This window comes from Teleopsis dalmanni, chromosome 1, assembly GCF_002237135.1.
Source record: "Teleopsis dalmanni isolate 2A chromosome 1, ASM223713v2, whole genome shotgun sequence".
In the NCBI taxonomy this organism is placed as follows: Eukaryota; Metazoa; Arthropoda; class Insecta; order Diptera; family Diopsidae; genus Teleopsis; species Teleopsis dalmanni.
The window spans coordinates 83,309,681-83,335,082 of NC_051846.1; the positions used below are offsets into that span (position 1 = coordinate 83,309,681).

The following is a 25,402-nucleotide window of genomic DNA, read 5'->3' on the forward strand; positions in this document are numbered from 1 at the left end:
TCTAAATTACCTCAAGTAAATCTTATCTAATGACATTTTCGGGGGACACAGAATCAAATTACATATTTTGACAGGCATTTTATTTAATTAATTGTCAGACATTTGTTGTCATTATATGCGACAAAAACGACGTCATGTTTCCATAGCGTTTCTTTTTTTAAAGTTAAGTATATATTAAAATACAAATATTAATTTTTTGTTACTGTGTGTATTTACCGAATTTATTTTTTATAATTTGAACAAATTTTTACTTAATACAGTATTTAAGTACTAATTGTTAAAGATTTTTTCTTAATAGTTTTTACATATTTTTTATCTGGCTATAGGTTACTTTTTGACAATATAAAAATTCAACGTTTGTTTAATATTTTTTAAAATATTCTATATTTCGACTTTCCTTGAGAGGCATCATCAGGATAAGGATCTAAGCATCATCCTCTTCATTCTATTGTCTATATTGCAATATAGAGCAAAAGTTGAATTTTAATTTTAACAAAAAGTGACATATTGCCGGATAAAAAATATATAGAAACCATTATTAAAAAAACAGGTCGATAAATTAATTCAAAATTTATTTGTTTTCTTAATCTATTATATTAATTTAACAAAAATGATATAAAAATACTATAAGATTTTGATGGGCAATTACTTGCAACAACAACTGTGAACAATAGTGATTTAAATATTTTGAGGCAATCAAAAATTCATAACACAAAACAAAAAAATACAAAAAAATAGCACTCAACATTGGGCGTTTTAATAAATATACAAATCATATAAATATATATATATTATTGTATATAACCATTATAACAAGATCAGATGGAAGTATCCACATGCACAGTGAAATACTAACCAAGCCAAAAATGTTGATGTTGTGTTACTCAACTCTGTATCTGGCAAAAATACTTGAAGTGGCAGTGTTGTGTTGTTAAATGGTGCACAGCACTTTTTTTTAATAAAATTTATAAATACTTTTCAATTCTGATGTTTGGTAAATGGCTGCATACTGAGCTTAAATTGCACATTTGGATTTGTGTTGTTTATGCTTAACGAAAATGCGCAGAATGTTGAAATCGATTCAATTTGATTACAGAATTTATATCAAAGAGAAGATGTGGTTTCTAATCAGAAATAATGGATCTATTAGGTTTTGTTAAAGTTCATGTTGAGATTGAGTGTTCTTTTGCTTTCAAAGTGAAAAAGTAGTAATTACTTAAGCGCTTAAAACAGAATAAGGAACAGAGTACATATAGAGAATAGAGAATTCTATAAGTTTATTTTGAAAACTTACAAACAATATTATAAAATATATTTACGTTAGATACGTTGAGGTTGGAAAAGAATTTTTCATCGAATTAAGATTAAATTGACCAAATGATACATTCTAATATTACATTTCTTATTTGTACTATGTTTCAATTTTGCGTTTAAAAATAATTTTAGTAATTTGTATACATTGGCAAATAGACTAAATATAACATTAACGTAATTTAAAAACCGTTTCAAGTATGTTATGCTCGCAAAATATCTGTATCTAAAACCTTATCACAGCGATGTAAGTTATTAAAGGGTAAATTAACTTTCGTACCATAACTTGATTCTAACAATAAAATCAAATTAATCGAAAACATGAAGTGTAGTATGATAGACACATATTCAATTTAAAATTGTGGCAAGTCAACTTATACTGAAATACCTTCCTAATAATCAATCTCTCTTAACTGATCTACAGATACTCCAGGCGAATGAATTTATTGAATAATTTGCAGACAGTCTTCGCTTACTTTTTAGGACTTTTAAGTGATACAATGTCTATGATAAACTGCATAGTGGGCACAGTAAGTAAATATTCAACTCTATTAGAAAATTCGAAAAATTGAGACATGGAACCATTTCGATATGTTATGATAGTTTTGCATTGTTCTTTAAACGTACTTGAAACTTTAAAAAGTTGCTAACATACTTCATAATATAGTATATAGTAAGTACTATATAGCACTTATATATTATTTAGGACTTATAAGTAAAATCCACAACTGCAATAGATAATCGTTAATCTTTGCATAAACAAGAAACTATGTTGAAGGTCTATGTATTTTATGTACATACAAAAGTTATTCTGTTTCTACCATTTAATTTCGTAATTTTTTTTTTTGTATATAAACTGTGGCAACTTGCAGAATTCTTATCTGTTGATTTATTATTAGAACTACCAAAATTCTGTTTATTGTTTCAAGTTTGTGGATACTGTAACTGTATTCACTAATATACGAATATCTATGAGTTGTTTTGTTTTTTTATTTGATCAAAAATGTTAAATTACTAAGCATAAAATTGAAATTTATGAAAGCAGCACAAAATTTCAAATCCAATATATAATAAATAATAAATAAATCATCATCTTATCGTTAATCGGTAAGCAAGCCAATCTACAATCCAAATAAAACAAACCACATACCAGTTTTGCCGTCAAAGGAAATTATATCAGAAAAACATACCAAAAATTAAATAATCTCCAAAGAGGGCAGCAAAATTTATGGTGTCAAAAAAAAGTAAAATAGTGCTGCAGATACAACAACAACTACAATTTTAGAGATACAATCGCCGTATAGTATGCGTAGAGTGCGTATCGAGGGGTGAGCGAGGTCAATGCATGCGTATCATTAGATGAAGCCGATTAGCTATTAGCTTGCTCTATAAACTTACTAGTAGGAAGCCCTTGAGTCCAAAACAATTTTTATGCATTTTTAAGTGTTGGAAAATTTTCACAAACACTTTCATTACATTGACAATTTGTCAGTTTAAGTGTTTTTTTTTATTAAACGTTTTATTCCCTAACAATTATTTAAGTACCGGGCAGCAATAAAAGTCTTGAATTGACGATTGCAATAAAACCAGGAATGGATAGGTTGGAAATTTATGATGTGTCATTTTTATGTGCAAGATAAACGCAAGGCACCAATATTGTGTAGTTGTGTTTTATGTACTTGCACATGGATGCAAACCACATGCAAAATGGTAAGGTTAGTAGCATGATTTCTCTTTTTATTCATTTTCAATTAACTAACTGCAAATTAAAAATTGATTATAAACAATAAATCTTCGATGAATATTTTTCATTACTTTTTAATTACAAAACATTCTTACACTTATAAAAAGCTTGTTATGATAGAAATATCCTCTTCTCTTAATTTAAAATTTTATTTGAATTATACATTAACATTAACATTATTTAACCTTCTCGAAATCTACCTACGTTATGTTTATCATTTAAATCACAACTTTCATCCTCCTGACAAGCACATATCACATCAAAACTACTCATACTAATCCCACTGACGTTTTGTATGCATACAGTCGTATCTTACGATTTTCTTAACCGCTCGTAGCAGCAAATAGTCGTCCCTTTAGTGGAAAGGTTTATTGCTTCTATTTTTAAGTCTTAGCATGTGTCTATCCTCCTATTGTGTACCTTGTGTGTATGGCATATACTACGAATCACTTTTGCTTATTTTTTTAAGGCAAGCTACACCATCGCCATCGCCATCGCCATCGCACTTTTACTGTTCCGGACATATAAAATATGTATCTATATCTGTCTGCATTTCGCATTTTCCCATAAATTTTTTTATTGTGTAGTCTGTCTGGCTTCTTCCGTTTTGCTATTAGAAGGCATTGACAGCAAATATCACATGTGCGTTTGCTCGTAAAATTGAAATGTGTTTATTTTTATTTATTTTTTTATGATTTAGTATTTGGAAATTTATTTAATTAAATTTTAAATATATTTTATGGTTTGTGTTTTAAATTGCCTTGATGAGGCGATTTTCATTTTACACTAAATCTGATTGAGCTTAAATACTTTTGAGAAATTCAAGAAAACATGTTTTGCCTTTTCGATTTTATGGAAAAATCTAATGAAGTAAGAATTTAATTAAAACGTCAATTAAAATAATACTTTTTTTAAATTGTTTATATTTAAATACAATATACTAAAACCTTTCGGTTTTTTTTATTTAAAAATCTCATGACTAAAATCTTGAAGGAAAAAGATTTCACAGCAGAAGAATGTGAGATTAAAGAGCGTATAAGATAGAGAAAAAGAGAAAGGAAGGGAGAGAAAACCAAAGAGAGAAATATAATAAAGTGAGAAGATCAAAAGAGAAAGAAACGCTGAGAGAAAGAGAAGATAGAGAGACAGAAGAGAGACAAGATAGTGAGATGAGAGAAGAGAAACAGAGAGAAAAGGAAGAGAGACTACAGCAGTATGAAGCGAGGTGGGAGAGCATAAGAGACAGAGCGAGCTAAAGAGGCTGAGTGATGGAAAATAACGTAGAAAACAAAGGGGTTAGTGACAAAAAGACGGGCGAAGAAAAGAGAGTGAAATAGAAATAAGTGAAGCAGAAAAAAAGAAGGAGAAAATTATATATTTTTAAAAGAAGAAAGAGAAGAGCGAAAGAAAAGAAGGAGAAGAAAGTGGAAAAAAATAAGTAGGGAGAGAAAAGAGAGAGAGACAAATTTTTACATAAATGTAAAAATTTTTTCAAATAGTATTTGGGAACACTTAATTCATAAATTTAAAATATAATATTTGAACGTTTCTTCAATACCGCTTTCTATGGACTTATATGCTTTTTTTTATGAGAATGTTTCTTTTAAACAGCTGATTGTAGAATTTATTAGCAAAAATGCAAACTTCAGACTATGTACTCTAAGATATCTAGCATTTAAACATGTAGAAACGTTGTTTTGCAGATTATTAGATATGAAATCATGAAACCATAATAATACTTTTCATTTGAAAGAAACTTTTTAAATAATGATATAGAGCTTTTTGTTATTATAGCTTATATATTGAAGTTATATTATAACTTCTATTTATTTATAAAGTTATATTATAACTTCTTATATATTAATAGTTAGATATTATTCTCTTCATTTATGATTCTCTCTAGAAATACAGTACTATACAAAGTGGAGCCTAACTCGATATTTGATATAATTTATAGCTAGTATATGACGAATGCTGTAACTGAAAAAATACGTCAGAAGAAGACGTTAAAGACTATATAGAAACATATATGCTTGATCAGTACACAATATGTGTCAATTTAGCAATGATAGGATGTCTATCTGTTTGTTTGCAGAGAAAGCAGTCTTTCCGTTTTTTGTGCTAGTCTAACGATTCTTTAGATTCAAGAAGTTTTTAATTTATAATAAATATTTAATTGAATTAACTAATAAATATTAGATTTTATTAATGAGTTCAAGTAGTTTAATCCAACAAATGAAAAAAATTGTTTAACTATTTTAAGTAATTCCTATACAAAATAATATATATGTATATGAGTTAAATGTGATAGTTATATATAGTTTAAAAAATTTATTAAATACATAGTAAATAATTGATTTATAACACGCCTATCTGCATAAATGTTGCTGAAATCTAAGTAAAAGAAGATTATTTATTCTTGATTTGAAAATAAGTTATATTAAGTGAATGTGAAAATTTCAATCTAGAAATAAGTGATTATTATTTTTAAACGTATCTTAAAATAATGTAGAAATATTTTTGATTTCATACTTCTGACATATTCGAACTTTACGGTTAGGTATTAAAAAAATTTTTTGACATTAGTTTATTTTATTAATTTAAAATTTATATAACATCTTTAAGAAGAATTTCAAGTCCATTCATATTTTATCTTTGTAAACATTAAACTCTTTATATCAATTATCGTTTGTTAGCACTAATTTTCTAATATAACGTTTGAAGCAAAAAATTTTGTATACATCTATCGGAAACTAATTTGTTGAAATACTAATAATGTGTGAAATTTATGTGCCCACCTGATGTGCCGGTCCGTCCTAATAACAAAACATAAGACGAACGAAAAAAAAACAATAACAAAAATTTGTTTAAATTTTTATGGTTTGTTACGAAAATGTTTTCTTTAATATTACTTAAAATAATTTATGATATTAATGAGCGCACGTTGAAATATTTTCACTCATTCTGTTGAATATTTGAAACATTTTTCATTTACAAAATATTTCATATGGGTTGGCGGGTTGGCTAAGTTTAAATTTAGTAACAACTTTTACAAGCAATTTGACTTTGAAATTTTTCTAACGCTCGCCTTTTAAATTGCATCTCAATCATGACGTCCTTTTGTCTGCTTTATACAATTTTGTATAATACATATTTTATAAGAATTTATTTGAAAAAAATTCTTACAGAACGTTTTGCTCTTTTTGGTCTATATAATCCCCAAATATTTGACTTTGCGGTTGGTTGATCGACATTCTGTATCCGAGAATGACGATGGCAGGCTACAGCTTCATTGTGGGTGGTGATTGTTAAATTATGGCTAAAACTAATTTCTATATATATGTATATTAATATACATAAATACATATACATATTAGTATATTTTTTTTTGGCTCTGTTAATATATTTTGATGGCATTTACTATTGTTCCCAGAGTAGAGAAATACTTGTGTAAATCAAATGTTTGATATGCGTTTAAGATTTCAGTTAATGGATTTTAATGGGATTTTGTGTGTGTTGTGTGTTTTTTTTTGAACTTTTTCATTTTATAATTAAAATCAATTAGTTGCGTAAAAAATTTTTTTGTTTGATGGTTAATCAAAAGATTTATTAATCATTAAAATGTTAATTTTTTGAACATTTGAAAGCTTTTTATTTTATGTGCCAACACAACTCAAGTGAAAAAAATTGTTATGAATATATAAAATATAAAAATGAGAAAGCAGTATATATATCTTAACTTGGCCAAAAACATAAAATAATATTTTATGCAAAACACTGTATAAAAAATAAATATTGTGGTCGACGCGCCGCATTCAAATGAACTTGACTGAATTAAAATGAACCGAAACCAAAATATAAATTATGGCACACAAAACAGCAATTATTCATAAATTTATGGAATTTTAATATTTACAAAATTTGTGTATTTTCAAATATTTATGAAACACTTTGCATGTGTCTGCAGCAGCAGAGCAGCAACAGAGCAGCAGCAGCAGCAACCAAACAAAGCAAAGTCCAATTAACCAATTATAGCGCAACTCTGCATATTTACTTTTTGTTGTGATTTATGTGGAACCACACGGTGTGCTCAACAATTTCAGTTAAATTGAATTGAAATTATTTTTGTTTGATTAAAATCACAATTATCGAAATCTATGCTCTATGCTCACTATATAGTGTATCACTGCGTAGAAATACCAATTTTAAATTTAAGAAAATTGATAAATTTATTTAATTTTAATTTAATAATTTATTGTTTTAATGACCATATGTTTTTAATAATAATTTTGTTTTTTTTTACGGGGAACAATCAGGTGTACCTAATATGGATTTCGGGACATGCAGGTATCCAAGGCAATGATATGGCAGACAAACTTGCAAGAAGAGGCGCAGCTACAAGAAAGATAGACCCAAAACCATTCTGTGGTCTAGGCAAAGGAATTCTAACCATTCTTATGAATGGCGCAGAGGAAACAAAAAGACAACTCTATTGGGAAAGGCTACCAAGACTCCCACAATCTAAAATGCTGTTAAAGACTTTCAACCTAAAACGCTTCAAATATTGCATTATTGACCGATCACTGTAGATTGAATAACCATCTATCGAAGTTAGGAATTCAATCCAACTTAGACTGCAGATACTGTAGAGAAGAGAGAGAAACTGTGCATACCATATGCTTAGGGAGTACCCGGTATTGATGCACAAGCGGAAGAAACACCTAGGAGGGTATTTTATGAATCATAAGGATTCAAGACTAGGAAAGGTAGGCTCTATACTGTCTTTTATTAAAGAAATCGGACTTGGAAAAACACTCCAACCCGATTAAGGGACACAATAGTTCTTTTAGGTAGTAGTGCACGATCTCTTCTCTTTTAATAATAATAATAATGGTCAATAGTTAAATAATAAACTTTTTAAAACATTTTTATTTGTTTTTCGACCATATTTCGACTATAATCTATAGTCATCATTAGGGCATCATCATAGTACCCTGATGATTACTATAGATTATAGCCGAAATATAGGTTAAAATAAAATCTTTTAAAAACAAATAAAATTTTTTCAAAAAGTTTATTATTTAACTATTAACCAATTAGCCCCTTAAAAAAACAACATTATTTTAATTTAATTTAATAATAAATAAATAAATTTAATTTATATTTACCAAATATATTAGTTTCTATTAAATAAGAAATTTATGTTATTTATTCCATATAAAAAAAATTAACCCAAATGTATAAATTAATTGTAATAAAAATAAAAACTTCACTTAAAGGTGAGAAATATTTTTTTGGTTGTTTTTATAATATTTTAATGCTTATTTAATATGCGAAACGAGTTTATAAGTAATTTGCATGCAAAGCACTGAATTAAATTTTAATAATTTAAGCTTAAAAAGTCAAATAAAATTCAAAAAAAATAAAATCTCAAATGCTGAAAAACTACACAAAAATGTGCATATATTTATCCAAAAAAAAAATAATAATATATAAACAAAAAATAATAAAAAAATTTTTTTTATAAAACACATAATAGTAGCTAAAGACACGGCACATATCTTATGCTTGCCGGCCAATATGCATATTTTTATTAAATAATATTTAATTTATTTATTTATTGTTATTATTATTTTGTTTGTTTTCTTGGTTTACTTAAAAAAACGAATGTTTTAGTGGCAATGACATGTGTCATTTCTGCTGTGTACTTACGTATTTTTACGTATTAAATGCACGCAAGAAGGCACTATGGGCTCACTGTCGGTCCACTTTTTATTTTCATTTAAAAATTAAAAATTCTTAACATGTCTCGTTACCCATGTCTCTACTTAAACAATTTAACAAAGCAATAATTTAATATGGAAAAAACATAAATTGTACATTTTTCTTATCAAACTTAATAGTACAATTTAAATTGTATTGTGTGAGCATACAAAAGCGGCTTCATCTCTTTTTAACGAATTTTCAATTAGAAATATTTTTTTAAATAAATTAAGTATTTTGTTGCCAAATAGAATAATTAATAAAAAATTTTAAAACAAAAAAATATTTTTTTTTTCAAATTTAAGGTGGGTGCTTTTACAGTTATTAGTGAAAAAAAATATAAAAATTCTTTGAAAAAAAAAAAAAAAAATTGAGGTTAAAGATATGTTAAAATCATGTCAAATAAATCATTCATAAGAATAATAAATAAAACCAAATACATATAATTATAGTGCGTAAAATTTAAACAATTTTTTCTTAAATATATTAAATAAATAAGCATATTTATATAAGAGGCAAGTGGAAACTTGAAAGGAAAATAGGGTCGCACAGAGGGACATCTTTAATAATGTAAAAACGGATTTGGCACTATAATTACAGACGGCAAAAAAAAAATTTAGTAGAACGTATGCTGAAACTAAGGCTCACATTTAATTGTAAGGATGTCTTTAACCTCAATGTATTCATTTAGGTAGAAATGACAATCCCAAGAAAATGAAGGTATTTGCTTATAAGATATATTAAAAGATTATAAATGAAACATGAAATATCCAGAGAGATTACAGTATCACATCGAAATCAGTATATTTAAGTTCAACTAATTGCTTATAAATGTATTATATATTTTAATTAATTGATTACCACCAATTTCCTATAAGTTGTTTAATTATTAACGGGCTGAGGCTGTTTATTTAACGCATAAAATTAAAGACAAGTTTTTACACTTATTATTTTGTGTTAAATATTTTAATTATATTTTAATTTTTATAAAAACACAAATTAATATTAACAACTGCAAATTTTTTATTTAAAAATTTTTTTTTATAATTTTATGTGTTAAATAAACGATAACATATAAACCCGGTAATAATTAAAAAACTTATATATTATATATTATCATTCGGTTTAGTGGTTCAGATAATAATAGAAAAATGTCTTTTATAGGTATATTTTTGCAAGTCACGATTTTAACCATTTATTATTCAACAATAAAAAATAAAAGTTTAAAAAAAATAATTTACACTAAAATACATTTAGTTGAAACTTTTAAGTAATATAGTATTATATTACTTATAAATGCGCGTTTTAAAATTCTGACATTTCACTATGAACAAATAAACCTGATGGACTTTAATATATTCTCTTTTAACAATCGCGTAGGTGGGTTTTAAAACATAAATATTTATGATCAGATGAAAACCAAACGGTACTAATGAGTTACTTAAACATAGGAGGATATCCTGCCATCGCTAAACCCAATCAATCAGCCATATGTGTCCAACATTCACATTTCAGTACATTTAAATTCGTAGTTCGGTTATATTAAACTTCACACCCTTAGGTTACGATTCAAAACGAATAGAAAGAAAGAATAATTATTTTTAACCATTAAAATAACTTTTACACTTTATGTAGTTTCATAAAGTACAAGAAAAAAAAATAAATTAGTTCACATTTAGTTCGTCGACAATTTCAAGGGTGAAGTCCATATTGTTCAAAATTCTATCGTATATTGATAATCTTGTCTAGGTTCACCGACGAATAATAAATATAGACTCAAGTTTCCTGATTATTGGTGTGATTTTTATAGATTAATAATGCAACTGAAATAGTTATACATACAATTGATTAAATTTTATTAGCAATCAATGATTTACATTGTGACCGAAAAGCTTTCGGAAATTCTCATTTAAAATTCGCGCGCTGTATATTTTTCGATATTTTAAGTTTATGTAGTTTGGCAGCACTGTCCTTAATTACTATGCCAAAAATGAGCGCGATCTGTCGGACAGTTCGTTTACGGCAGCTGTTGAAACCAGTTCACCTCAGTAGTGCGTTGCGAAAAAAACAATGGAAAAAAATATTGAACAAAGAGTTTGCATCAAATTTTGTTTTTCGAACGAAATTTCGTGTGCAGAATCGTTGCGAATGCTACAAAAGGCTTATGGGGAATCAGTTTTATCGAAAACTCAAGTTTATGAGTGGTACAAAGCCTTTCAGGACTGTCGTACGACCGTCGAAGACATGCCGCGTTCTGGACGACCTTCGACCTCTACCACCGACGAAAACATTGAAAAGGCAAAGGAAATCGTGTTCAAAAATCCTCATGTGAGTGTTAGAGAGATAGCACGAGAGCTAGGCATCGGTCGTGAGATGGCTCGTTTGATTTTGGTGGACAATTTGTGTATGCGACGTGTCAACGCCCGGCTTGTTCCGATTCACCTCAATTTGTTCAACATTATCAACGATTTTAAGGCCAAACATTCAATAAATACCATCGAACAGCCACCGTATTCACCTGATCTTGCACCGTGTGACTTTTTCCTGTTTCCCAACCTCAAATTACCACTCAGAGGAACGCGTTTTGAATCCATAGAAGACGTAAAACAGAATTCGCAGAGGGAACTCAAAGCCATACCGGAAAGCGCCTATAAAAATGTTTTGATGATTGGAAGAAACGTTGGCATTTGTGTAATCGCTTCTAATGGAGCATATTTTGAAGGAGATAAAATAAATATTGATGAAGATTAAGAATTTTGCGTTTTATTTAAAATTTTCCGGAAACTTTTCGGTCACAATGTATATTATAAATAATATTATTCGTGGAAAATACATACACAATTATTTCCTTAATTTGCAAGTTTTATTAGTTAATATTCACAGCTTAAAATATATAGTATTTTTAATTAGAACCTAGTAAGTATTGGACGCTTAATCTATATATATGCCTGTAACATATTTCTGATTTGTTAATAGATATATAATGCAATTACTGATTCATTATAGAAAATAAACGAATTGTAATTTTCCTTAACAATTTATAAGATTGACTTTAAAGTACATAGGACTTTTTAAAAATAGATAGTTGTAATTATGTATATATATATATATTTGAATATTATTGAGAACGTCAGGTTAAATACTCTTTGTATGGGATTGTTGTGGAGCGGTTTTTATCCTACGAAAAAATGTGTGTCTCGATAAAGGAAAATTGTTCTGTACATATAGAAATAATAAAATTAGAAATTAGAAGTTTCTTCTATGATATATAGTATACAGTTCATAAAAACTAATAATGTAGTGTGAAAGTTAATAGTAAACTACCTCAATAGTTTGTTTGTATTAGAGGTAGCTATTTTTTATACTCTATTAATTTGTTGTCATTTTTTAGAAAAACTTAATCAGCTATTAATTTGACAAAACACTTCATAAAAAAGTGTAATTTTATTAATTCCTTTATAGACTTAAACAGAGTATTCCAAATAAGTTAATTGTAATAAACAAGTTCTTTCCCGAGATATATAAGAACATACTGAATATACGGTCATATTTCTGTAGTTCTATGTAAAAAAAATTTGCTATCATTTGTTACATAGTTGACAACATATACTAAATATATATGTTAGCTTTTATAATACCTTTTAGAAGAGCTTTCTAATAAATATTATTAGATAATTTATCGATTGACAACTTTATATGACTTATTAGGTATTTATCAATTTAAATGAATATAAAAATATTATTAAAACTACTTGCAAATTGTAAAGATGTGATGTGATTAAATTTTTTATTGATAGTATGTTACTAAAATATTAAAATTTAATGCATTTTATTAAACTCACTTGACATGCAATAAATTAAAATTTATTTATAATAAAAAAAATGCAAATAGCATACTTGAAATTATTCCTTTTTCTGTTTCTGAAGTTTCTGAAGAAGGAAAACAAATTTCCAAAGATACAATGTGTGATTCATAGTTAATGTCGCATTTGAACTGTAAATATTAATACGTGGTTGTTGTATGTTACATTTCGAGTTTTATTGATAGATAATTTTCCTTTAAAACGTTGTTAAATCAACATTTATTGACATTAATGAACTTGTCAATATTTCAATGAAATAATATTTTCTTTATTTTTAAAATTTTGAAAGGCAGCCTCATTAAGATATTTACATATACACAACACATGGTTGGGAATGGAATATAAAATCAAGAAAAAAAAAAAAACTACAACAGCACATATGTAAATAGAAATACTTATACGTAATATTATTTGAGAAATTCAAAAAGGAAATTTGCTTTAAAAACGCATTTTTCTTCTTGAACGTTTCTTTTTGAAGCCAATGGAGGCACATGGAAAATAAACAAGTCGGGCAAAAGTGTTGACTGCTAACCACCCGTTGAGCGGGCGTTTGGTGTTTTTCTAACTAATGTTGCTGTTGAAATGAAAACTTTGGGAGGAAAAATATTACAAAATGGGGAAAATTATATACATAACGGAAAAGAAATATACAAAGATGACAGCTAAAGGGTTACAGGAGCGTATTTACGACTAATATATGTAGAAAAAAATTTTTTTTTTACCAAATATACATTAAATATTTTTAAATTATAGGAATTATGAGAAAAAAATTGTAAGTAAATTTTTCTAAAAACTTTATATGAGTTTATTTAATAATTTAAGATAGGTAAAATTTCAAAATTATTATTTTTATTAGAATAAAGTTTTATATTTTATTTAAAGCTTATTTTTAATATAGCTGCTTTAACTAGAAACTCAACTGATTGGGATTAGTTTAATAAAAATCTGAACTTTACCCAATAAAATCAGTTTCAGTCACTAAATATTTTAGTTTCAAATTAAAACGATTTACGTTTTCTTTGGTAACTTTTATAAATTTTTTATTACTTTTCATGCACTAAAATCAAAGTCGAAAGCAAATACTATTTTCGAATAAAATGTTTGTATATTTATCTAAATTTTTTTTTGTTTTTATAGCTTCAATTCAAGGCATGTATTTATATATGCCGGTATATGTACGTAAAAGAAAGAATATTCCTAAAAAATACATTTTCGTTGGTTTCAATATGAAATTTACAATGGTGATGAGTATCTCCTTTGGCAATCAGACCGTACAGACGGCATGCTAACTACGTTAAAACGCCTTCCACATACTTGAACATCGAGAACAGCAACAGCAACAGCAACAATAACAATAATATAAAAAGATACAAAAAACAACAACACAAAAAAAAAAAATAATAATAGGACTCACAAAAAAAGAGAATAAAAATATATAACAAAAAAAAAAGAGTGAACTAAAGATGTTCAACCAAAATGCATCCAAGGATGTGCCGTATTAAAACGAGCATAAGAAAACCCATACGAATAAGAAGAAGAATAAGAAAGAAGTCAACAGCTCGTTAACTTTAAAGTGGTAAAGATGTTAAACGAGAAGTGTACTCAACTCCACGTGAACGAAAATAAAAATACGAATAAAAATAGGAATAAAAGCTAAAAATTTAAACATAAACAAGTAAATCAGAAAATAAGAATATAAAAAGTTAATATAAACATAAAAGTGCTAACAATGGGCAACAAGTCGCTTTGGGGCAGCAAAACGTCTTCGGAGTAGTACTAACATTACCAGCAAAATGTAATGGAGCCAACTATTCGTACTATACTTAACAGCACTGTACAGTACTTGTGCAAGGTAAAATTTTACGATTGCAATTTTTTGCCACAAAAAAGCAATCTCTTCAATGTTAGAGCAAAAATAGAATGCAATTATATGCAAAGTTTTAAACAAAATTACATATTTGATATTTGGGAGTGTTTTTATATGGACAGTTAAAGATTTTTATATAGTTTTTAGTAACTTACCATTTTTTCCATATTGATGGGAAAGCTTATTTAAACGACTTGACGAGCAGTTAAATTCTGAAACAGAAGAGAAATTGCAATTAGATTTGAATTAGCTGAAATATATATAAATTAATTATTATAAAAATTAAATTAAATTATAATATATTAATAAATTAATTATATTATATTTTTAGACAGTCTTCACTTCTAACACAGAACAAATAAATATATTATATATTAATTTTTTCAATGTTTAAGTACATAACTATTGCTTTCATTGACTACATACTATATAGTATATACACTACTTTAAAATTTTTCTATTGAAAAAAAAAAATATTTATAGTCTTATTCTTTTCAAATAATACCTTCGAAGATCTTAGTCGGTGTATCAAAGCCCATGTATGTATTAAATATTTACGTAAAGGGTTGTAGAAATATAAATATTTTGTTTTCTTTTAATTTAAGTTATAAAATAAAGAGGTAAATAAGTTAACCCTTGTCAACTGCGCTTACACTTTTCTCTGTGTTATCAATGCAAAAGAAATGAATATTAATTTACATGAAATAAAGCACGGTACTTAGTTCGGTAAATATCAGATACAAGACTGAGGTGCGTAGTTTTCACAGGTTAAGTAAATTAGATGTATACGCATGCTTTTGAATATCGCTGGTGCAATAACTTTACAGACAACAACAATAAAATTAACATCATTAGCAATAAGAAAAACCAACAACTACAATACAATGTGCTCCATTATACTTATATATATATATATATAAATATAAGTATAAAATAAAGTACGGTGTTATAAGCTTGATGCCACCAACGCACGCTAATTCAGAGTCTTTGTCTAGCATCGCACACAGATACTGCGTATACATGAGTATTAAGTAAGACCCACATTTATATCCAACTTGATTTAAGCATTAATGCGTCGAGTTTGTCGCACGAGATTCCTTGAGTTATGAGATTACAGACTACAATTTAATTAACTTTTTCTTTTTTTTTAATTCTGTTGTTTTTGTTGTGTTATATTTATTTTAACGGTAAGATATTGTTTGTCTTTAGATACATTCCGAGTTAAATTTAATCAGTAGCCCCACAGCAGATGAAGTAAAACAAACTGAAGTGAAAAACAAGAAATTGAAAGAACGCGTGACTTATTAGGATTTTAGGTTAGGGGTACAACATAATGGTGCGGTACGTATACAATAGCTTCAAAGCTTTTGTCAGATAAGCAAGTGTCGGCGAATTTCTTTGATTTCGATTTCCTTATTGTACTTATTGTTTCATTCTTTTTTTGTCTTTTGTTTTAACAATATACTTAGAATTTTCTTGAATTTTTTCTTTTCCTGCACTTGTAGTGTTTAGTTAGAGATAAACCACAAGTTTTAATTTTTTGATTAATTAAAAATTGCGCAAAAATATATTAATAGTACAAAAACATAATACCGGAAAAAACCAACAAATTTTGAACAAACATGCGAAACACTTTCTCTAAGACCAGTAATTGATATCCTAAAAGATTCAAATCTATTTAGAAAAAAAGATTTTCCTAAGTCGAAAATTTAAAATGTGAGAATGTTTTTTAACCTAAAGATTTTTAGTCCAAAGTTTTTGATTAATAGTAATTCAATCCAGTGTGTTAAGACACGCTTAACGAAGAACTTAAGAAGATTGAATCAGCGTATCCTATACATCATACTAAGATTATTCTATGCCCGTACTTTAAGGTAACGAATGGATCTGCGGAAATAATTTTATAGATTCTGGTTTGCATAGTCACTAATTTATATTAGATTGACCCAATACAAACAAACTGAACTGAACATAAAAATTTTTGAAATATTACCACAGTTGTGTGGTTTTTGGTAGTATCTTAAACAGCTCTATGGTTAACTCAAAATTATATTTAATTGCAATTTTTGTCAGTTTTCAATTCCCAATTTTGGAAATGCAAAACCGTTGTAATTTGCCCATAAACTACTTATCTGGATTATATCTTAATTTACACATAATGCATATATATAATACTTTTTTTTTTTTTGCTATAAAAACTGTTGCAGCATTGTTGATATATAATATGTATATAGTCACAAAAAAAAATAATTACATCTCGCGTTTATAGCATATAATAAAATATAAATAATTTGATATATACAATGTTTGTATTTTTATGTTTTTAATTAAATTAAACCTGCTGATTTAAGAATTTCAACAAAAAAGCAAAAAAAAGTATATATAATAAACTAAGCAAATATGCAAATATTTTTAAAACAACAATAATTACTGCTGTTTTTTTATCAACACTTAAGTATACAACAATTTAGCATCAAAAGAAACAAATATAAATATTTATTTAAAAATTAATGATTTAAGTATCTTTTAATTAATGAGTTTAGCAAAAGTACACAAACCGAAATATTTGGTTATTCTAATTAACATTCGATAAATTCTGTTTTTCATTTCTCAAAGCACAACGATCAGATACAAAATATATCAAGCCGATTCGAACAGAATTTGATTCCTGGAATTTTGATGAAAGAAAAAAATAAATTTGAAAATTCATGTTAAAAATAAAAAGATCTTCTTAAAACTAGGTTCAGCAGTCTGCTCAAATATCAACAAAAAAAGTTCGCTTTATTCAAGCAAACAACCTGTCAGTTTGAATGACTAATTAAGCACATACTACTCCGTACACAATATATAAACTGTATCGTATTAAGATACAAGTAACAGATACAAAAAATTTGCGCAGCATATGGCAGCCAATTAATTAAATTCTAATTTATGGCATAATTTTGTGAGTAGGAGAAATATTGTCAACAAAAAATGAATTATTTAATTTAGTTAGGCAGTAGGGAGAAGCTATCTGCACATGCTGTTCGTTCATTCCTTAAAAATGAAGTTTAAGGAAAAATTTTCTGAGAAAAATGTCACACTTTACACAGTTCAATTGGGCAACTCCCAATTGTATACCAGGAAGGCGTGTGCAAATGTGACTGGCATTTATTTCAAATAAAAATGGAATGTGCACATAATCTTGTACAGAAATATTCATAAGTTTTTAGCAAAAACCAAAGCAGACAGTCATTAAAAAAACATAAATAAATAAATAAAAAGTATCAATAACAAAATGTTTAATTTATGAGCTTATAAAATTTATGAGTTTTAAAATTCAAGCCACCATTATTGCATACCCACATATACCTACATCGTACATATTCATACAAACGAAAAAGTGTGTTTATAAGATTTTGTTGCAATTTAAATTTAAATGCTATAACAACATAATGAATATGTATTTTATAAGATACAATATAAAACAAACACACAGATTGCCACAACCAAAGAGAGCACAAAATGGTTGAAGGCAAAAAAAGTCTTTAAAATTCCAAAGAATCTTTTTGTTTTTCAACGCTCAGCAGATACTACTAAAAAGCGTGCATCGAAAAACAAACAGAAATTAATTAAGTTCTGTTCTTCGATATTGTCCATATAGTAACACAAAAAAGTTAAAAAAAACTGGTTGAAAGATACACAGATCCAAATAATGAAATTATATGTTTTATTTTGCACAACATGATGCAGGAAACAGCGCAGTAGTATGCATTCAGATTTCGTATGAAGATAATGCGTCCGTCTAGTGAATGCAGTAACGAGCCATTTACAAGGCACTAACTTGATTACTTCAAATGATAAAGTATACATAATTATATGCGTAAATATTTTCAACTGCCAATTCGTTGTTCCAGTGAGGTAAGAACAACGGTCATTAAGTAAGTGACTGATCTAATAAACAAACAAACGGTTTGAAGTAGAGGATTGAAGTACGCACAAATGCTGTAATGCAAATAGGCGTTAACGAAAGTAAAATCCCTCAAACTACTTACAAAAATTTGTTTGGTACATATATACAAGTATATATACATACAAGTGTTGTTGAAGCATATAAAAAACTATGTATGCTAACCCTTATATTTTTCATATTCTGAATAAAAATCAGAACATCAATTTTGTATATTCCGATCAACCAAAATAGTTATAGGTATATTATTTTAAGTCATTATAATGTTAATCATTACATATTTTATTTAACTTTATTTTTTTTTATATAAATATACTTTATATAAATATAAAAATTAATATTTATATTTAACGTTCGAACATACCACTAACTCAAGAAAAATAGAGATTAAGATTTTATTATATCATTGGCTCAGAGTGAAAAGGTGTTTGGTCCAATTAACATAATAATTTTTACGAAAATGTGCTTATAAGAAAAGTGTCTAATACTATATATTGTATAATCGAAAAATTATGGATTTCTTTTATTTATTTATTTTATTTAAAGCAAGTACTGACCCAACACAAAAGCTGTGTTTTAGATTTTCAAAAATATTAAAGAACAAAAAAAAATATTAAATTTTTCCACACTCCTGTAAATTTTGAAAAGATTAGCTTAGCATCTTTTTATTTTTCAGCCGGATATATTATATATATAGTTTAAATTCCTACAAGAAAAATAAAGCGTGATAAGTTTTTTGAGAGTACATATTTAACTTTTCAAATTATTGTAAAATATGTCTGTTGAAGGTCTGGCTATATATATGGTATGTGTCTGTTGATGGTCTGGCTATATATCTGTCTGTCATCTGGGTCATTTTGGAGATCAAGGTGAGGACTAAGGAATATGCCACTATGGATATGCTGAAGAAAGCCATATCGTAAGATCACATTCGTGAAGCATGCAGCTCAACCGTTTAAAGGCCATAATCAAGCCAAAAGGTGGTCATATCGAGCTAGAGTTAATGAATTATGGAATTTTGATTATTTCTACAAATGTTTGTAATTTGAATCAATATAAAATAGTTTCACACAAAAAAGTCATGATCACTTGAATAGGTAACATTTCAATCCCCTAAGCCTATACTATGTTTGCAGTAAGACATTTCATGAAGGTATTTCGTCGAGCCGTTAGAGACACTATATTTTTCTAAGGAAAAAATAAATAATGTCAATTTATGAAAATATTCTTGAAGATATGAAGCTGACAAACTTTAGAAAAAAATAAGAATTTCTTTTACGTATATTTATATTTTTTAGTAGAACTAGATAGGGTGACACGCAATGGATTTATTAGGAATCAAGCAGACTAGTTTCATATGAATTTTTGTTGTTGAAAATAGTTTCTTAAATATTGATCTATAATTCTTTTGGGATTTTAAACCAAGACTTTCACAATGACTAAATTGCATATGCAATATAATAATCAATATTATTGAGAATAATATTTCAATGCAGTTTGCGTCTTGACCTTTCAAATTTACTAAATAAACTAAATTTAACAAAATGATTGCAATCTGGATATGCATATTTATACGAACATATATCTGCAATGTTATGTATGTTAGAAAAACACACGCGACTGAAGCGTCATACACAAAAAGAAATCAACGCGCAACGCATGTGTCTTAAATATTTTATGGAAACAAAGATACACAGATGCAGAACGCTGCTCCTTTTGGAGTTCAACTGTTTCTGGATTCGTTTGTATGATTCTTGGTTTGGAGTTGTGCACTGGTATGGCTGATATTTTGATCACATTTTATTTTTGTATTTTTTTATATACTTTTACGTGTGTATAAAGTTTGTTGTTTTTTATGTTAGTTTAAATTTTCATTTAAATTAAATTTTATGCTTAAATCTTAAGTCAGCATCTTGTAGTCAAGTTACTGCATCTTCATCTGCGCGCTCTATCTGTGGATACACAGGGAATGTAGAAGATGCAATAATATATATGCACAGCAAGGCACATGCACAAAACAGTCGTAAAAACTGAAATTGGTAACAAAAAAGTATCTTCCACATATATAAAATGGTGTGTGGATATACGTATATATATTTAAATTCTTATTTAGATTTTAAATTTTATTCCTACAGTTCGTTTATTTTATTTTGAAAATCATTTTAATTAGCTTGACATTTTTTTCATTCTAAATTAACTTTTAGTGTTGCTTGCTCACTTGCGGTTTTAAGGGTTAACGTGGAGCTGATTGATATCTTTAGGTTCATTAGTTGCAGCAGACTTTTTAATTGGAAACGTGCAACTTGCAACGAAGCAATGAAGACACATGGGTGAGAAATTAATGAGCAGATGAATTGAAATTCTGCTTAAATACTTTTAGTTTTTATATTATTTTGTACAAAAAAATTAAGCCATATACTTTCTATTTTTATATATATATACCATATGGTCATATTATAATATAGATATGTTATTTTGTTTTTTTAATTTTATAAAAATTGTAATTATGGAATATTTTACCAAAGTAAAAAAAAATTTTTATTTATTTAAATTTAATTTTTTTTTTCTTATGTGAGATATCACACTAAATAGATGAAACACATTTATAAAAAAAACTACATTGTGACCGAAAAGTTTTCGGGAAATTTTAAATAAAACGCAAAATTCTTAACCTTCATCAATATTTATTTTATATTCTCCTTCAAAATATGCTCCATTAGAAGCGATACACAAATGCCAACGTTTCTTCCAATCATCAAAACAATTTTTTATAGGCGCTTTCCGGTATGGCTTTGAGTTCCCTCTGCGAATTCTGTTTTACGTCTTCTATGGATTCAAAACGCGTTCCTCTGAGTGGTAATTTGAGGTTGGGAAACAGGAAAAAGTCACACGGTGCAAGATCAGGTGAATACGGTGGCTGTTCGATGGTATTTATTGAATGTTTGGCCTTAAAATCGTTGATAATGTTGAACAAATTGAGGTGAATCGGAACAAGCCGGGCGTTGACACGTCGCATACACAAATTGTCCACCAAAATCAAACGAGCCATCTCACGACCGATGCCTAGCTCTCGTGCTATCTCTCTAACACTCACATGAGGATTTTTGAACACGATTTCCTTTGCCTTTTCAATGTTTTCGTCGGTGGTAGAGGTCGAAGGTCGTCCAGAACGCGGCATGTCTTCGACGGTCGTACGACAGTCCTGAAAGGCTTTGTACCACTCATAAACTTGAGTTTTCGATAAAACTGATTCCCCATAAGCCTTTTGTAGCATTCGCAACGATTCTGCACACGAAATTTCGTTCGAAAAACAAAATTTGATGCAAACTCTTTGTTCAATATTTTTTTCCATTGTTTTTTTCGCAACGCACTACTGAGGTGAACTGGTTTCAACAGCTGCCGTAAACGAACTGTCCTACAAACGAATCCAGAAACAGTTGAACTCCAAAAGGAGCAGCGTTCTGCATCTGTGTATCTACATAAACTTAAAATATCGAAAAATATACAGCGCGCGAATTTTAAATGAGAATTTCCGAAAACCTTTCGGTCACAATGTATAGCGAAACCGACTAGAGTGGTGTGCTCACAAAATGAGAGGAGACAACCGTAAACCAACTGAATAAGTACGCCTTTAAGGGACAGAAATGGAGGGACAACGCTTAAAGTTTGTAGCAACAAACGGCAGAAGATCCTGGCATCAAAATATTGTACAAAAACAGATCGATTACACATAGGGATATGGCAAAGAGAGAGAGATTGAAAAGGAGAGAGAAAGTGAAAAACAGAGGTAGAAAGAAAAAGTGAAAGAGAGAGAGAGATAGAGAGAGAGAGAGAGAGAGAGAGAGAGAGAGAGAGAGCGAGATAGAGAGAGACAGAAAAATATTAAGGATGAAAGAGAAAGAGAGAAAAAACAAATGTCAAAAAATACTTCCGTTTTATACAAAATAGTGCGCACTTCGTAAAGGGATAGAACGAAGAGAAAATTAGATAAAAATTACAAAGAAACAAAAAAAAGAAAGACACAAAAATAGAAAAATGACGTAACAAGGAAGAGAGTAAAACAATAAGATAAGGCGAATGGAGAGTAAAAAGGGATAAATATATGGTGAGGTATGAAAAGAGAGAGGAAAAAAAATATACAGTACTCCACCTGATTGAGAGTAAGACAGTAAGGCGATCGAGAGAAAAAGTAGAATATGATTTTTAACACAGAGAAAGAAAGAGATTAAAAGAATAAAAAAGGTACATAGAAAGACAGCAACATTGGACGGAGAGAGAAAGAAAGTAAGAGAGAAAGGAAGAGAAAAGATGCGGTAGAATGAGTAAATGGTAGAGAGAGAAAGAAAATGCATGCAGAGCGAAACTTTAAGAAAGATATAAAGAAAGAAATTGAAATAGATAAAGAAATTCAGAAAAGGTTATATAAAAACAAGTTTTATATAAAAACAAGATTAATTATATATACATATTAAATATTGAAAAATTTAAAATTTAAAATTGTGTTTGTTTAAAAAACCTAGTACTAACAATTCAATAATTAACATCATTATAACTAAAAGCGCAATACTCAAACTGTAAATAATCATATTCAAATTAAATAGATTGAGTAGCAAGTTACTTTAAACAGAAAAGGTAGTTCGTTTCTTTTGGTGTTTAATATGATATAATGCGGATACTTAAAGTGGAATTCAAACAATTTTTAACTTAAAAAAAACTAATATTAATTATTAAAACCTAAACTCATTCATGGCATTCAAATAATCCAAAACAAACTAACTGCCTTTGTTTACTAAAATCTATAATATTTGACCTTACATATACCTTACTTAATATATGACTATGAGTATTATTTTTTTTTTTTTTTTTTTTTTTTAAGTTAGTGATATGTTCGAACGTTAAAAATAAATATTAATTTTTATATTTATATAAAGTATATTTATATAAAAAAAAATAAAGTTAAATAAAATATGTAATGATTAACATTATAATGACTTAAAATAATATACCTATAACTATTTTGGTTGATCGGAATATACAAAATTGATGTTCTGATTTTTATTCAGAATATGAAAAATATAAGGGTTAGCATACATAGTTTTTTATATGCTTCAACAACACTTGTATGTATATATACTTGTATATATGTACCAAACAAATTTTTGTAAGTAGTTTGAGGGATTTTACTTTCGTTAACGCCTATTTGCATTACAGCATTTGTGCGTACTTCAATCCTCTACTTCAAACCGTTTGTTTGTTTATTAGATCAGTCACTTACTTAATGACCGTTGTTCTTACCTCACTGGAACAACGAATTGGCAGTTGAAAATATTTACGCATATAATTATGTATACTTTATCATTTGAAGTAATCAAGTTAGTGCCTTGTAAATGGCTCGTTACTGCATTCACTAGACGGACGCATTATCTTCATACGAAATCTGAATGCATACTACTGCGCTGTTTCCTGCATCATGTTGTGCAAAATAAAACATATAATTTCATTATTTGGATCTGTGTATCTTTCAACCAGTTTTTTTTAACTTTTTTGTGTTACTATATGGACAATATCGAAGAACAGAACTTAATTAATTTCTGTTTGTTTTTCGATGCACGCTTTTTAGTAGTATCTGCTGAGCGTTGAAAAACAAAAAGATTCTTTGGAATTTTAAAGACTTTTTTTGCCTTCAACCATTTTGTGCTCTCTTTGGTTGTGGCAATCTGTGTGTTTGTTTTATATTGTATCTTATAAAATACATATTCATTATGTTGTTATAGCATTTAAATTTAAATTGCAACAAAATCTTATAAACACACTTTTTCGTTTGTATGAATATGTACGATGTAGGTATATGTGGGTATGCAATAATGGTGGCTTGAATTTTAAAACTCATAAATTTTATAAGCTCATAAATTAAACATTTTGTTATTGATACTTTTTATTTATTTATTTATGTTTTTTTAATGACTGTCTGCTTTGGTTTTTGCTAAAAACTTATGAATATTTCTGTACAAGATTATGTGCACATTCCATTTTTATTTGAAATAAATGCCAGTCACATTTGCACACGCCTTCCTGGTATACAATTGGGAGTTGCCCAATTGAACTGTGTAAAGTGTGACATTTTTCTCAGAAAATTTTTCCTTAAACTTCATTTTTAAGGAATGAACGAACAGCATGTGCAGATAGCTTCTCCCTACTGCCTAACTAAATTAAATAATTCATTTTTTGTTGACAATATTTCTCCTACTCACAAAATTATGCCATAAATTAGAATTTAATTAATTGGCTGCCATATGCTGCGCAAATTTTTTGTATCTGTTACTTGTATCTTAATACGATACAGTATATATATTGTGTACGGAGTAGTATGTGCTTAATTAGTCATTCAAACTGACAGGTTGTTTGCTTGAATAAAGCGAACTTTTTTGTTGATATTTGAGCAGACTGCTGAACCTAGTTTTAAGAAGATCTTTTTATTTTTAACATGAATTTTCAAATTTATTTTTTTCTTTCATCAAAATTCCAGGAATCAAATTCTGTTCGAATCGGCTTGATATATTTTGTATCTGATCGTTGTGCTTTGAGAAATGAAAAACAGAATTTATCGAATGTTAATTAGAATAACCAAATATTTCGGTTTGTGTACTTTTGCTAAACTCATTAATTAAAAGATACTTAAATCATTAATTTTTAAATAAATATTTATATTTGTTTCTTTTGATGCTAAATTGTTGTATACTTAAGTGTTGATAAAAAAACAGCAGTAATTATTGTTGTTTTAAAAATATTTGCATATTTGCTTAGTTTATTATATATACTTTTTTTTGCTTTTTTGTTGAAATTCTTAAATCAGCAGGTTTAATTTAATTAAAAACATAAAAATACAAACATTGTATATATCAAAT

General features: G+C 27.7%; 2 protein-coding genes across 2 annotated transcripts in view; one reads left to right on the top strand and one right to left on the bottom strand.

Moving 5' to 3' along the window:
- Positions 1-14,764, bottom strand: part of LOC119668466 (frizzled-2) — a 32,565-nt gene extending 17,801 nt beyond the window's left edge. The window contains exon 1 of the mRNA XM_038077975.1: positions 14,704-14,764. The gene's annotated coding sequence lies outside the window, so the exon portion shown is untranslated. The remainder of the gene's footprint in view (positions 1-14,703) is intronic.
- Positions 1-25,402, top strand: part of LOC119685958 (glycosyltransferase 25 family member-like) — a 38,526-nt gene that overhangs the window by 10,421 nt on the left and 2,703 nt on the right. The window lies entirely within an intron of this gene.